The sequence below is a fragment of the Choloepus didactylus genome, chromosome 13 (genome assembly GCF_015220235.1).
Source record: "Choloepus didactylus isolate mChoDid1 chromosome 13, mChoDid1.pri, whole genome shotgun sequence".
Classification (NCBI taxonomy): Eukaryota; Metazoa; Chordata; class Mammalia; order Pilosa; family Megalonychidae; genus Choloepus; species Choloepus didactylus.
The window spans coordinates 90,854,043-90,867,134 of NC_051319.1; the positions used below are offsets into that span (position 1 = coordinate 90,854,043).

The 13,092-nt window shown below is 42.4% G+C and overlaps 1 protein-coding gene across 7 annotated transcripts in view; it reads right to left on the reverse strand.

Moving 5' to 3' along the window:
* The window catches only part of PPP2R2B (protein phosphatase 2 regulatory subunit Bbeta), a 495,413-nt gene that overhangs the window by 62,060 nt on the left and 420,261 nt on the right, over window positions 1-13,092 (reverse strand). The window lies entirely within an intron of this gene.

Sequence of the window (13,092 nt, forward strand, 5' to 3'; positions counted from 1 at the left end):
TCATCTCAGGGACCTGGAGTCCACTGTTGTGTCATAAGTGTCTAGGGCTGTTGATCTAGTTTTTTGTTTTGTTGTTTTTAAACAAAACTTCCAAAAGGAAATTGTGGGAAAATTTAGAAAAATCTAGTTCACCTTAGGACTAAATTTAGCCTTGTCTTTTCATCCAGTGGATTTCAAAGTCTGGATTCCCTCTTGGATTTGTCCTCAATCCTTAAGGGCATCTTGGGAAATCTTATAATCACTCAAACTCCTAACAGCCCAAATGCAGCCATTAATACATAGTGTGCCCAATGACATCTGCTTTACCTGTGAAAGTCTTGGTTTATTCCTGTTATCTTTGAATATCAGCCAGGAAGTATCCATTTTCACATATAAAAGTGTCTCTGTTTGGATAACAAATTATATTTTCACCTTACTGATGTATAAAAGGTGCTCAGTATTTGTTAAATGAGTGGGTGAGAGTATGTGCATATATATTGTCTTCCACACATCGGAGATCCAGGCATAAGTAGTTTCCCACATAGGAAGTTCTCTCTAGCAAATATGAACAAAGAATTGAATTCTCCCTCTTTGAATTCAAGGGCACTTCTGACAACACTTGGGTGAACTGGCTACCAAGGAAGAAAGAACACAAATGCCTGAGGGGGATGGACTGGAAAAAAGCAAAACAAAACACCAAAACACAGGTGTGTTCTTTTAATAGAAACAAGAAAAGAAAAGGGCCTACCACTATTTTCTTTTCCAGGAAATCACTGCTTGCAACTGAGGCCCAAATGATTCAATACCAGGTGCTAGATTAAGACTTCAACCTTCAAGACTGGCTTCAACCCAGTGGGTGTGGAAAAGGAGGCAAAAACAAAGGTAAAATTGTGTGCCATGCTACCACCTCAACAATATAACTTTTCACAAAACAGAATTCTCCAAGCTCTGTCTTGAGAGAGTTTTTTTAAATTAAATGAATGATTCAGAGGAATCAGAGTTCTGTACAGGTGGTGCTGGATATTCTGGAAACCACAAGTGGCTTCAGCTTTTGATGCAGGAAGACTCAGGGTACCTCCGAATACCAGGAAAGCAATGAGTGGGGCGAACTCTCTGAGTTCCTCCCCCTTATTTATGGATATTTGTTCTATAGCACAAGATCTGAGATTACAGGAACTGGGAGACCCGGGTTCTGATCACTGATTTACCAGTAACCTACAGGCTGTATGCTATGGGCAATTGACATGCCCCTGCTGGGCTCTGAATATACTATCTGAAAAATGACAATACACATTGTGTCCTAATTATCATGAAGGGTGGTTGTGCCAATTTGTTGAGATGATTTACCCTCTGGTTCACCCTCCCATCCACCCTTCCAGCCACCATTTATCAAGTATTGTGCAAGACCCTGGGACCCACTGGAGAGCAAAACCAGACACTAGTCCTGCCCTCACATAGCTGGTCTAGTCAGGAGAGGCAGGCATGAATTAAATCATCTCATTAATAAAATGCTGTAAGTGCCCAAAGCAAGAGGATATAGTGCTGAGAGTTAGGGTCAGGGAAGTCTGGAAGATTTTCTCGAGGAAGTAGGAATGGGTCAAGATGTGAAGGATGAGTAGGGGTTTAACCAGGCTGGAAGAGGACAGAAGAATGTTTGGGTCAGGGAAAATAGGAAGTACAAAGGTCTGGTGGTAGGGTAGGCAAGAGTGAGGGACTGGTAGGGCAATGTAGTTGAAACAGAGAGTGACTGTGTGAGATGAGTCTGACAGGGTAGGTGGAAGGCAGCCCCAAGACAGGAGCTTTGCCATCCCCCTAGGAGAAATGGAAAGCAATAAAGGATTTGAAATGGTGGTGACATCATCAGGTTTAGGATTTGATAAGATCATTCTGGACAAAGAGCGGAGACCAAGTTAGAGGACTGATGAGGCAGAACTTTGAAAGGGAAGGTGCCACACTGTTAAGCGTCAACCAAGGATGCATCTGAGTTAAGACTTTTGTAATGGATGAAAAGAGACTTTGCCCTTAGGAACTCTGCCATCAGATATTTATTGGGCTTTTACTCTGTGCGAAGGATTCTTCGTACATTATTTCTTTTCAATGACTCTGTGAAATAGATACTACTACAAAGATATACTAATTACAAAAAGAAACTCAGGCTTAGAGACTGGCCCAGGGTTGCTCACTATAGGTGGCACAGTCAGGATTTGATACCAGGGTCTACCTGATTGCAGAGCTAGTGCTCTTTCCACTGGGCCAGGCCACACAAATATCATACAGTAGAAGAAATGATAAATGCTCTGTAATTGACCAGGGTGCATTGCCAGGAGAATTTACGGAATAAATAGTATTATTGATAGTAATAGTGGTTTTCACAATCACAGTAGTAGTCTGGTTTATGCTGCCTCTAGAAACCCAAATTGGGGTGTTGTAGGTGTTCATGGTATTTGAATAGGGCATCAAAGGCATCCCCATTCTGGGTTTTCAAAGCCATATGCCATGCTTTTATAGTTTGTTACAAAGGAAATCCATCCCTGGATTTCCAGCTTTTGAGTGCTACCTGTTTGCTCTGTCTCCCCAGAAGAACCAGAGCTCAAAGCAGGCTCCCCAGGGCCACAGAAGAAATGGAATCTGCAAGGACTTCCTGTGGTTCCCCTCAACTCTTTCTGGGCCTCTTTCCTTTCTGTGCGTTGTCTGCAGGGGTTTCCCGTGGCTGGGGCAATGGGGAAGGGAACATGACAGCCAGGACCAGGCGGCAGCATTACAAAGCAGGAACTGCCAGCCCCGGCTTCAGTTTAATGTGACAGGCCTGCTTTCTAATTCAGGCTGACACGTTCCATGATGCCGCACTTAGTGGGCGAGGGCTCTAGGTAGGTATCTGGGGGTGGCGCCTACTGCTCTTTGCCAGATAAGGTAGAGGGCTGAAGGTCACTCGTGGCACTCCAACATCATTCCCGAGCCCAGGTAAAGGTTTGTCTCCTGCCCAGGAACACCCTTCTCAGTAAGAAAGAGGGAAGTCCGGCAGTTCCAGTAGGACAGGATAGACTGATGAGGAAGTGATGTTGGAACTGTGCCTCCCATCTGCTCTGACACTCTTCCTATGGTTAGGCCCATCGGCAGTGGTCAGGGCTTTGTTGGGAAGGTTCTAGCTGATGCTGACACCCATGGAGGGCTGCTGTGCCCTGTGCCAGTCACCGCATTTAGAAATCCCACTCCCGGCCCCTGGAGTGATCTCATTTAGCCCTCTCGGTTGCCAGCTTTGCCAGGTGGATCCTTCTGCTGCCTCCTTCTACATGGGAGGTGCAGGGAGGTGAAGCATCTCATCCAGTGTCGCAAAGCATGTAAACTGAGGTGGCGGGATACGGACCTGGGCATTTGGTGCCAGCCAGAGTGAGCACACCACCACTATGATGGAGGGAACTGTTAGGCTGAAATAAGAAGTTGCCATTTTTGCAAGTCAAAAATTGTCATGTGGTTCAATACTTTGGAAAGACTCTTTGCTGTATAGATGACACATTGAATTGCTGTGCATTAGACTCAGAAGGGAACTTGGAGCCTCTTCCAGGCTGTCATCATCTATGTGTGTGCGAGGGAGGAAGGGGCTGTGGGATCTAGGCCTCCCTCCCTCCATTTTTCTCAGTCATCCATATTTGGATTCTCAATAATATTTTGATGAAGAACTATTTCTAGGGCTAAGGAATGTTTGGGAACAATTGGCCTGAGGCAATTCCTGAAATCTATGGAGGAAGAAATTGAGACCCAGAAAGGCAGAGTGACTTGCCCACGGTCAACCAGCTGGGGACGGACAGCAGAGCCTGGGTTTCTGCCTCCCATTCCTGAGCTTCTGCTGCCCCGGCACCATCTGCCTGAACCATCCTCCACAATTCTTGAGCCCCCTTCTTGCCAAATGACAGAACCAGAACCAGATAAAACCCACGACCAGGTCGAGCTCTTTGAACTCCTGGTTCTTGGCAGTCACTGATGAGGTTAGAGTCAACTCCGAGACAGGGGCATGGTGACTGAGGACAGGGGCCAGCTTTTGGCCCTAAGAAAGGATAGAACGCTCTGGACTGAGCTGCTGGGATTCTGCGATGCCTCTCCTCCCGGCCTCCATCCCAGCTTCACTCTCCTCCCTGAGCTTCAGTTTCAGCTTTTCCACTGGAGGCTGATTCAAAGGGACGAGTGCCACAACCCAGCTGCCTTGCCTGCACCCAGTGTCCAATTAGAACACCAAGTGAATAATGGCACATGGCCCAAGACAGCAGGCTAGGGGTCTGTGCCAGTTTGAATGTGTTATATCTCTCAAAATACCATTATCTTTGATGTAATCTTGTGTGGGCAGATGTACCAGTGTTAATTAGATTGTAATTCTTTGAATGTTTCCATGGAGATGCGTCCCACCCAACTGTGGGTGATAATTCTGATTGGATAATTTCAATGGAGGTGTGGCCCTGCCCATTCAGCATGCGACTTGATTAGTTTACTAGAGTACTATATAAGCTCAGACAGAAGAAGCAAGCTTGCTACAGCCAAGGGGGACACTTTGAAGAATACACAGGAGCTGAGAGAGGAACTACAGTTTACAGAGACATTTTGGAGACGGCCTTTGAAAGCACTTTTGCTCCAGAGAAGCTAAGAGAGGACAAACGCCCCAAGAGCAACTGAAAGTCACATTTTGGAGAGAAGCTGAAGCCTAGAGAGGAACGTCCTGGGAGAAAGCCATTTTGAAACCAGAACTTGGAGCAGACACCAGCTACGTGCCTTCCCAGCTAACAGAGGTTTTCCAGATGCCATTGGCCATTCTCCAGTGAAGGTACCCAATTGCTGACATGTTACCTTGGACACTTTATGGCCTTAAGACACTAACTTTGTAATCAAATAAACCCCCTTTATAAAAGCCAATCCATTTCTGGTATTTTGCATCCCAGCAGCATTGGCAAACTAGAACAGGGTCTAACTTGAAATAAAGCCAAAGCTTACAGAGGTAGGTTTCAGTCATAATATCCTGCCTGCTGAGGATGATTTAAATGCTTATGTATGCAATTCATCAGTGAATTCTCTTTGATACTCTATGAGGTGGCTTGGTAGATATTATTATTCCTATCACACAGACAAGGAAACCGATGCACAGAAAGGTTAAATAATTTGTCTAAAGTCATACAGCAAGTCTGAGGCAGAGCAAGTACTCATGCCTGGGACTGCTTGACTCTGGAACCAACAAGATTCCAGGCCCTGGAAAAGCATACTTGGAAGCTGGGAAAAGAGAAAATTACATGGAAGCTCCAGAGCAGGCCATCTGTGCTAAAATGGAGGTCAGTATGCACTGCCGGGCAGTAGTGGCCAAAGGGGACCAGTGTCCCACCTGGGAGGTCAAGGGAGACCTCAAAGAGGTCAGGAAGAATGAGCTAGGATGCAAAGGGTAAGTGGGAGTCCACTAGGCAGAGTGGGGGGGGGGGCCTGGAGGGGACGGAGCTGTTTCCAGGCACAGGGACCAGCCTGTGCAAAAGCTCAGAGACAGACAGCAAAGTATACGTGTGCAGGCTGTGAGGTTCCATGTTTTCAGAGGAGGAGCAGTGATTTAATTATTCACAAAAACAAATATTTATGAAATGCTTCCCCTATATCAGACATGTTAGGGAGCTGGTGATACAGCAGTGACCAAAACGAAGTCCCTGTTCTTGTGGGGTGCAGGATCCAGTGTGTATATGAGGAAGACTTAAGCTGGGTTAGGGAATAGAGAGCGGAGGGTGTGCTGTGTTAGGTGGGGCAGTCTGGTCGGTCACAGAAGGCCTCTCTGAGGGGTGACATTTGAGAACAGACCTGAATCAAGTGAGGGAGGGAGGTGAGTGGCTCTCTGGAGGGAAGCGTATTCCAGGCAGAGAGAAGAGCAAGTGTGACAGTCCTGAGGCGGGAGTGCCTTCAGTTGGAGGAGGAACAGTGAGGAGGGTGAAGGAGATGTTGGAGAGGTAGTTAGGGCCGGATCTTGGATTTTATAGTGAGGGTAAGAAAGTTCTGAGAGGTGCAGGCAGCTGCCTCATACTGACTCCCCTTCCCGTTAAGAATTCCTTCCTTCCTACCCTCTCTCCCTTCCCTCTCCATTCCTCTTGGAATCAATTACCAGATCGTCTTTCATTCCAGAACCCCTTTACTAACAAAATGAGTGTTGTTGGCCCTCAGCCTCTGGGACGACCCCCTGGTTGCCCCTCACAACCTTCCACACCACCTGAGCGGGAGCCGTCGGGTCACAACGCTGTGCTTCAGAGGCACACCGGGAAAGCTGAGCGGAGCCCTGGAAAACGGGAAGCCCCGAAGGCCCCCACTTTAAAAGACATCTGCGAAGACACACAGCAGGGAGAGGCTAGAGGTGAGGACTCACTGCTCCTTCATACAAGGACTTTTCACAGAGAGAAAAAAACAACAACTGTGTTCACCATGGCAACCTTGAGCGCCCCAGCAAGGTGACAGATTCAAAGCAAGACTCAGAGAGAAGGGATGGCCAGAGAGGAGATAGAGAACAGAAAGAAAATACTGTCATGGAGAGGGAATAAAGAGATGTCCACTTGTAGAAGGATGAGAATGGTTTTTAGCTGTTCAGTAGCCCTGGATCAAATTTGATTGAGTTGAGCAGACAAATATTTGAATGCCCTTGGCTGTTAAATACAACCAACGTAGTCCACATTACAGAGCCTGTTAAAAAATTGGTACAAGCATAAATTGATGCTTGCTCCATGTCTCCTTATTAGTGGTTGACAGATATTCCCCACCCCTTTCCCCCAATAATTTAGATTACTTTATATTTAGACTGACTGGATATATTCAGGTCACGGTGGTTTGGTGGGTTCCATGTCATCAATTAGAAAGTGAATATGGGGATGTTATGACCATACTCTGGCCCCAGATAAAGCCTCAAAAAACACTTGTTGAGCATTTACTATGTGTTGGGGGGTCATCACACAGAGCATCCTCAAGAAGCTTAAAAGAGGCAGACAGTATACAACCCTATCCCTTCTTTCTCATAACCAGCCCTTAAGGACAGCTGAAACCAAAGCTATTTATCCAGAAAAGAAACTGATGAGAGATGAAGTCCGGGGTGCTAGCTCATCCAGGTACAAGGTACCTGGTGCTCTGGGATCATAGGTTTGAGACCCAGTGGACAATCTGGGGTGAATGTCTGGTCTCGCCCTAACCTTTCGCTGGGCTTCCTTCTGGAAACCCCCCATCATGACTCTCTGATGACAATTACCGTGAGTTTGGAATAAAGCCAATAGCGAAACAGCCCCCAAACTTCACTTTAAAGGAAGAGGGAGTGTGTCATTTTGAAAATGGTAGGGCCATTAGATTATTAGATCCTTCCATTAATATCTTATTCCAAGACAATCTAACTTAATGGTGTAGAGAGCAGTGGTCTTCAAATGGGAGTACTGTCCCCTTATGGGACTTTCCAAGAACTCTGAGGAACAGTTTTAAAGGAAAGAGTTTTCACATCTTCAACGTCTATATGTTTTCCTTCCTAAAATCAAATCATCTTCAGAGATGTCCACAGCTACTTTCTCCTTCACCCCTTTACACAGTCACCCTTCTTCTGTCTTGTGACAGAAAGACAAAGATTCCCTATCCCAAATCTTACTATGGTTGCAGTGTCTCAAGGGTTAAACATTTCTGGGAGGGACAACTGGACAACACTTTACTCAAGGCCCTATAAATGCCCCTATGGCCAACTCATTTTAAGATGCATTTCTAATACAATTTTACTTTTTATGTTTAATCATTATTTGTTGGAATTACATTTTCATGCTCTTTTGATCAATCGTGCTCTATTAATAATTTTTAAGATGACTCAATCCAGAAGAGAATTTTAAGCTCTTAAAATAATATGCTCACAGGAAAAAAAAAATCTCTCTCTCTCTGTTGTAGAAATCAATAAGCTGCTTTTATCATTAAATTGGGGAAGTAGAGTAGAAATACAAGTTGAAGGAGAAAAAGGAACAATATAAAGTTTCTGATTTTTAAAGAGGAATGTGTTCACATAATCTTTTAATGGATATTGGGGGATATCAAATCATGATGGCATTTAAATTCCCCTGGCTGCATGTTATAATAATTTTATTTTCAATTGCCAGTGTTTAATATACTCCTGAAATCACATTCTCTGTAATTATTTAACATTACAATGGGAATGCTAGGTTGCCTACTTAAAAGCTCATGAAGGTGCTCAGCTTTTCAAAACTCTTCTAGGGGTACACAAGCCCCAAATTTTAAGTTCTGCAGTGTAAGAGGTTTTAGTACCATGCAGATCAGGGCTTGCATCCTGGCCGTGCCATTTCCAGTCATGTGGCCATGGGCTTGTTTCTTAACCTTTCCCAACATCAAAGCTCACGTCTGTAATGTTAGGGACAGCAACTCTCTAAAGAGCAGTGTATCGACTTTGTGCCAGGATTGTGCTAAGCACTTTACGCACACCATATTACTGAATCCTCACAACAACCCTATGAAGTAGGTATTACTACTGCTCCCATTTTACGGATGTGGCTCCAGGAAGCAAAGGGAGGTCATGAAACATTCAGTTACTAAGTGTTGGGGCTGCCTTCAAACTCGGGCAGTCTGGCTCCAGCCCCTGTGGTAGCTATTATAAGAATTCTCACCGCTAACTTCTAATTGTATAAAAATGGTCCATTCTGAGAGACTGCCTGGGAAGATTTTCTGAGTTCTTCTATTGGCTGCGGGGTTTTAGCAGCCCTTCTGTCCACCCAGGGAATTCAGTCATGATTACAGAACTTAGCACTGCTCAAGAAAAGTAGCCAGTGGAATGACTGGTCACTGGGTAGCAATTAACTTCATTAAAAAAAAAAAAAAAAAAAAAAGGCTGAAAGCTTTCCTGGTTAGGAGTTTTCCAAATAGCTTCTTCTCACATTGTAATGAAACCTTCAACACATGGATGCTCATTCATACTAAATCAACCTGGGGGCAGAGTCTGGCATTATGTATGTCCATTATTAAAGGGTAATTCAGTGTAACAAACCAAATCAAGTATGTACAAAGACTGTCAAATAAAATAAACCACTAACAAATTAAATTACTTTCCATTTTCAGTGGGAAGAATGCCAGTCATTTTTCATTTTAAACAATATGTATCTTAATTCCGTTTTTTAAAAACATGAGAAGTAGCATTTAAAGCCTCTTGTGCTGTCTACACTGAGGTTTACTTTCTGCCTGTGCATCTCCCCTGGTCCTGGGGCATTTTCCCTTAGAGAATTAATGAAGCATTACGCCTCACCTCAGTCAGAAAACTTGCTTTCTCCGTGGACCAACGGTGGATGGAGTTCAAAAAGCAGGAGTGATAGGTTGGCTCCAGCTTACAGCGACACATCAGAGCTGTGGTTTCCAGAATGAAACTGCCACTCAATAGTACCCCGCCAAAAAATCTGAGGGAATCCTTTCCAAATAATATAATTTTTAAATTTCTCGGCTCACACCCTTCACCAGCCTCAATATGTCCCTGATTTCTCCTTTTAATTGCTTTGTCATACATATTTGTAATAAGCCTGAGAGGAAAAACCCCTTTGGATCAAGTCAGGCTTTGTGCTTCAGGTTCTTAAATATCTTAGAATTGTATTCTTTTATTTGACAAATATTACTTAAGTACCATCTACAGGCCAACCCCTGCACTAGGAGGTGTGTATACAGAGATGGCCAAAAAAGATGTGTTGTGGAACTTAAAGACAATAATGTCTCAAGATAAATATATTGTTTTAAACTGTCATTGTTGTTAAAAGAGATGCATATTGTCTTAAAAGGGAAGAAAAACACAGGGGCTGTAATTTAAATTGGGGAATTAGATAATTCATTTTTGAAGAAGTGACTACTCAGCCCTCCAAAGCAGGGCCATAAGCATCCTCTAAATCAGTAGTTCTCAACTGGGGGCAATATTGCCCCCAGGGGAAATTTAGCAATGTCTGGAGAGGTTTTTAATTGTTATAACTGGGAGGTTGCTGCTGGCATCTAGTGAGTGGAGGCCAGTGATGCTGCTAATCATCCTACAAAGCACAGGACAGCCTCCCACAATGAAGAACTATCCAGCTCAAAATGCCAATAGTTCTGAGGTTGAGAAACCCTACTCTAAAGGAAACCCTTCCAGAACAGTGTCTAAATATAGAGTGGATAGAATAAATGCAAGATCAACCTACGCAATAGGCAGCAAATAGTTCCAGTTCATAAAGATGCTCTGGATTAAAAAGTTCTTCATATATATATATATATATATATATATATTTGAAAGACTCACCTCCTATTGCCAGCTATAAGAACACACAACCCATAAAAGCTGCCTATGGAATTTACATATATATATATTTAAATCTATATATACATATAAATATATAAAACCCAATGCATAAAGATGGTTTTCATGGCAGACTTACAATTTCTTGCTCTCAGCGTCTTTAACTTCTTTTGGCCTCTCTAAGGAAAAGAGAAGAAAAATACCTTTTCCTCAGAAGATAAAATGCGCTATCTAATTACCAGCCCATGCAGCGGCCTATAATTCTGCCAGTTTTATCCTTTTTTTCCTTCCAGACACTTCCATTTTCTGCCAACATCACTTTCTCAAAGCGTGATTCCTTGCTCACTGCCTTTCCTGTTATTTCCCTTGATGTTTCACATTGTGTAATTCTACAGGAAAAAAAAAAGACATCTTAAAATATCCCAGTAGAGGAAAATTTCAATTAACACTTATAGCTGGGAAAGGGATGGTGGTGGGAGAGGCAGATGTTTAATTTTTGGTTAGTTTGGTTAGGATTAATCATAAAATTATTTTGGTTTTCAACTGCTATTAATAAAAGTCTAAACTCTGCTAATGCACCTTCTCCAATTAGTTATTAGGATAAATATCACTGATTCTTTGCTGCCTGAAGATGCACACGAAGGGTACCTTGGGAGTATCACACTACATCTCACCTTTATTACTGGGGAATATACAGAGCCAAGAAGACAAATACAAATTTGATATTAACTTCAAGACTCTCTGAGTTGGAAGTTAGCTGATAAGCCATTTATACCAAAAAAGGCTTGGATGTGCATACCAAAATGAATCTCTAGGAACTATGAAAACATGGCCTTTCATAGATAATGAACAAAGCTATACACAGAGCAAAATGTGTCGGTTCTGCCTCTCACCAACAGAAGGCGGTAGTGATTACCACTGACAATTGGAGTTGGGGCAATTTGAATTAAGAATGACCTTTTGGAATTGCAAATCTGGCTCCTCAAACTAGCTGCACATTATAATCAAAGGAGACTCTTATTACAAACTGATGCCAGGGCCCCACCACTGATCAGTTAAATCAGAATGCCTGTAAGGTGGAAACCCAAGTGCTGGTATTTTGAAAAAGTCCCCAGATAACCAACAAGTAGAACCAAGACAGAGAACCATTGAGTCTGAGGGTAAATGGAAGGATTTCCATACACCAAAACTGCCCGTTATCTTTTGGCATTTGAGATTGTATGGCTTAAAATGAGTTTTCAGTTCTTTACTGATTGAAGGTTTTTTTTTTTTTTTTTTTTACTTTTTAAAAAACATTCTTATTTTTGTAAAAGCAGATAAAAAGGAAGTCATTTATGGAAGACAAAAATGATAGGGATAGGGCTACTATCCATAATATGCAAAGAGTTCCTACAAACTGATGAAAAGACAAGCAACTCAATACAAATATGGGCAAAGGATATGAACAGAAAATTTAGAGAAAAAGAAAAGCAAATGACCAAGAAATATAGAGAAATATGCCTAGACTCATTAGTAGTTAGGGAGATGCAAATTAAGATTTTTTTTATCTTACAAACTCTTATACAGAATTTACTATATGCCAGCCACCGTTCTAGGCCTTTTTAAACTATTAATTCATTAAGCACTCATAGATACTTTATGAGGTTGGTCTTCATAAAATATTCGTTTAGTAGACAAGGATAACCGAGACACAAAGCAGTTATGTGTCTTGGCATACATTCACACAGCTAGTGCTTTCTGGAGTTGAGGCAGGTTCCCAGGCATTCTAGCCAAGAGTCCTTATCACTACACTATGCTGCCTATTGGTAGGATTTCCACTTGGGTGGGCAAAATTTTAAAAGATTGATAACATCCTATGCTGGAGATGGCATGAGTAAATGGACACTCACTGGTAGGAGCATGAATTGCTATTAGCTTTTCAGAAAGTAATATTAAAATTTGAAAATGTGCACATCTTTTAGTTTAGCAAATCTCACTGTACGGGAAAATATAGTACAAAAATAAAACTTCAGTAGGTATTTATATATGTTTGAGAACATTTGTCATGGCATTGTGAATTATATACTTTGTATCAAAATCTGTAAATAATCTGAATGTCTATCAATAGACAAATGATTTAATAAGTTATAGCTAGCATTCCCATATTTAGAATATCTTCAGCTGTTTCAAAGAAAAAGATGAACTCATCCAGAGGGATGTTTACAACACTGAGCAGAGTAATGTGCAATGCATGATTCATAAACAGAATCATATCCATCCATCTATTCTTGCTAATATGTTTGTTAGGTATAGAGAAAGGTATGAAAACACACACAACAGACTGGTTGGTCACCTTGAGCTGTGGGCCTACAATATGGTAATATTTGACTTGTTCCTATAACTATGTATTCTTTTGTAATATAAAAGAAAAAAGTCATCATGTCTAATGCCCCACTAGGGAAGAATTGTTAGGATTCCTATCTGCACTAGACTCTTCCTGGGAAAGTCTGAGCAGCTCTAATGAGCACAACTTCATTCTTCTGAGCTTAGATTTGCTTTCCCTAACTGTCCTCCTGTTAGTTCACTGTGTCATCAGAGAGCTAGTCCACTCCCTTCTGCCACACAACAGCCTTTTGGATATTTCAGGACAGATCTCAACCCATTACACCATCCCTGCAATACATTATCCCAAGACTCAGCCTCCAATCCCTACACCTTACTAATGGCCAGCGCTGCTTACTCCTCTGCAAATGCTTCACTTTACTGAACGCAACAGTTGAGCTGAGGATACACCAGTTCAGAACACAGAGGGACCTTTATTCTTCTAAAAAAAGAAACATACTTCTTATTTATATAGC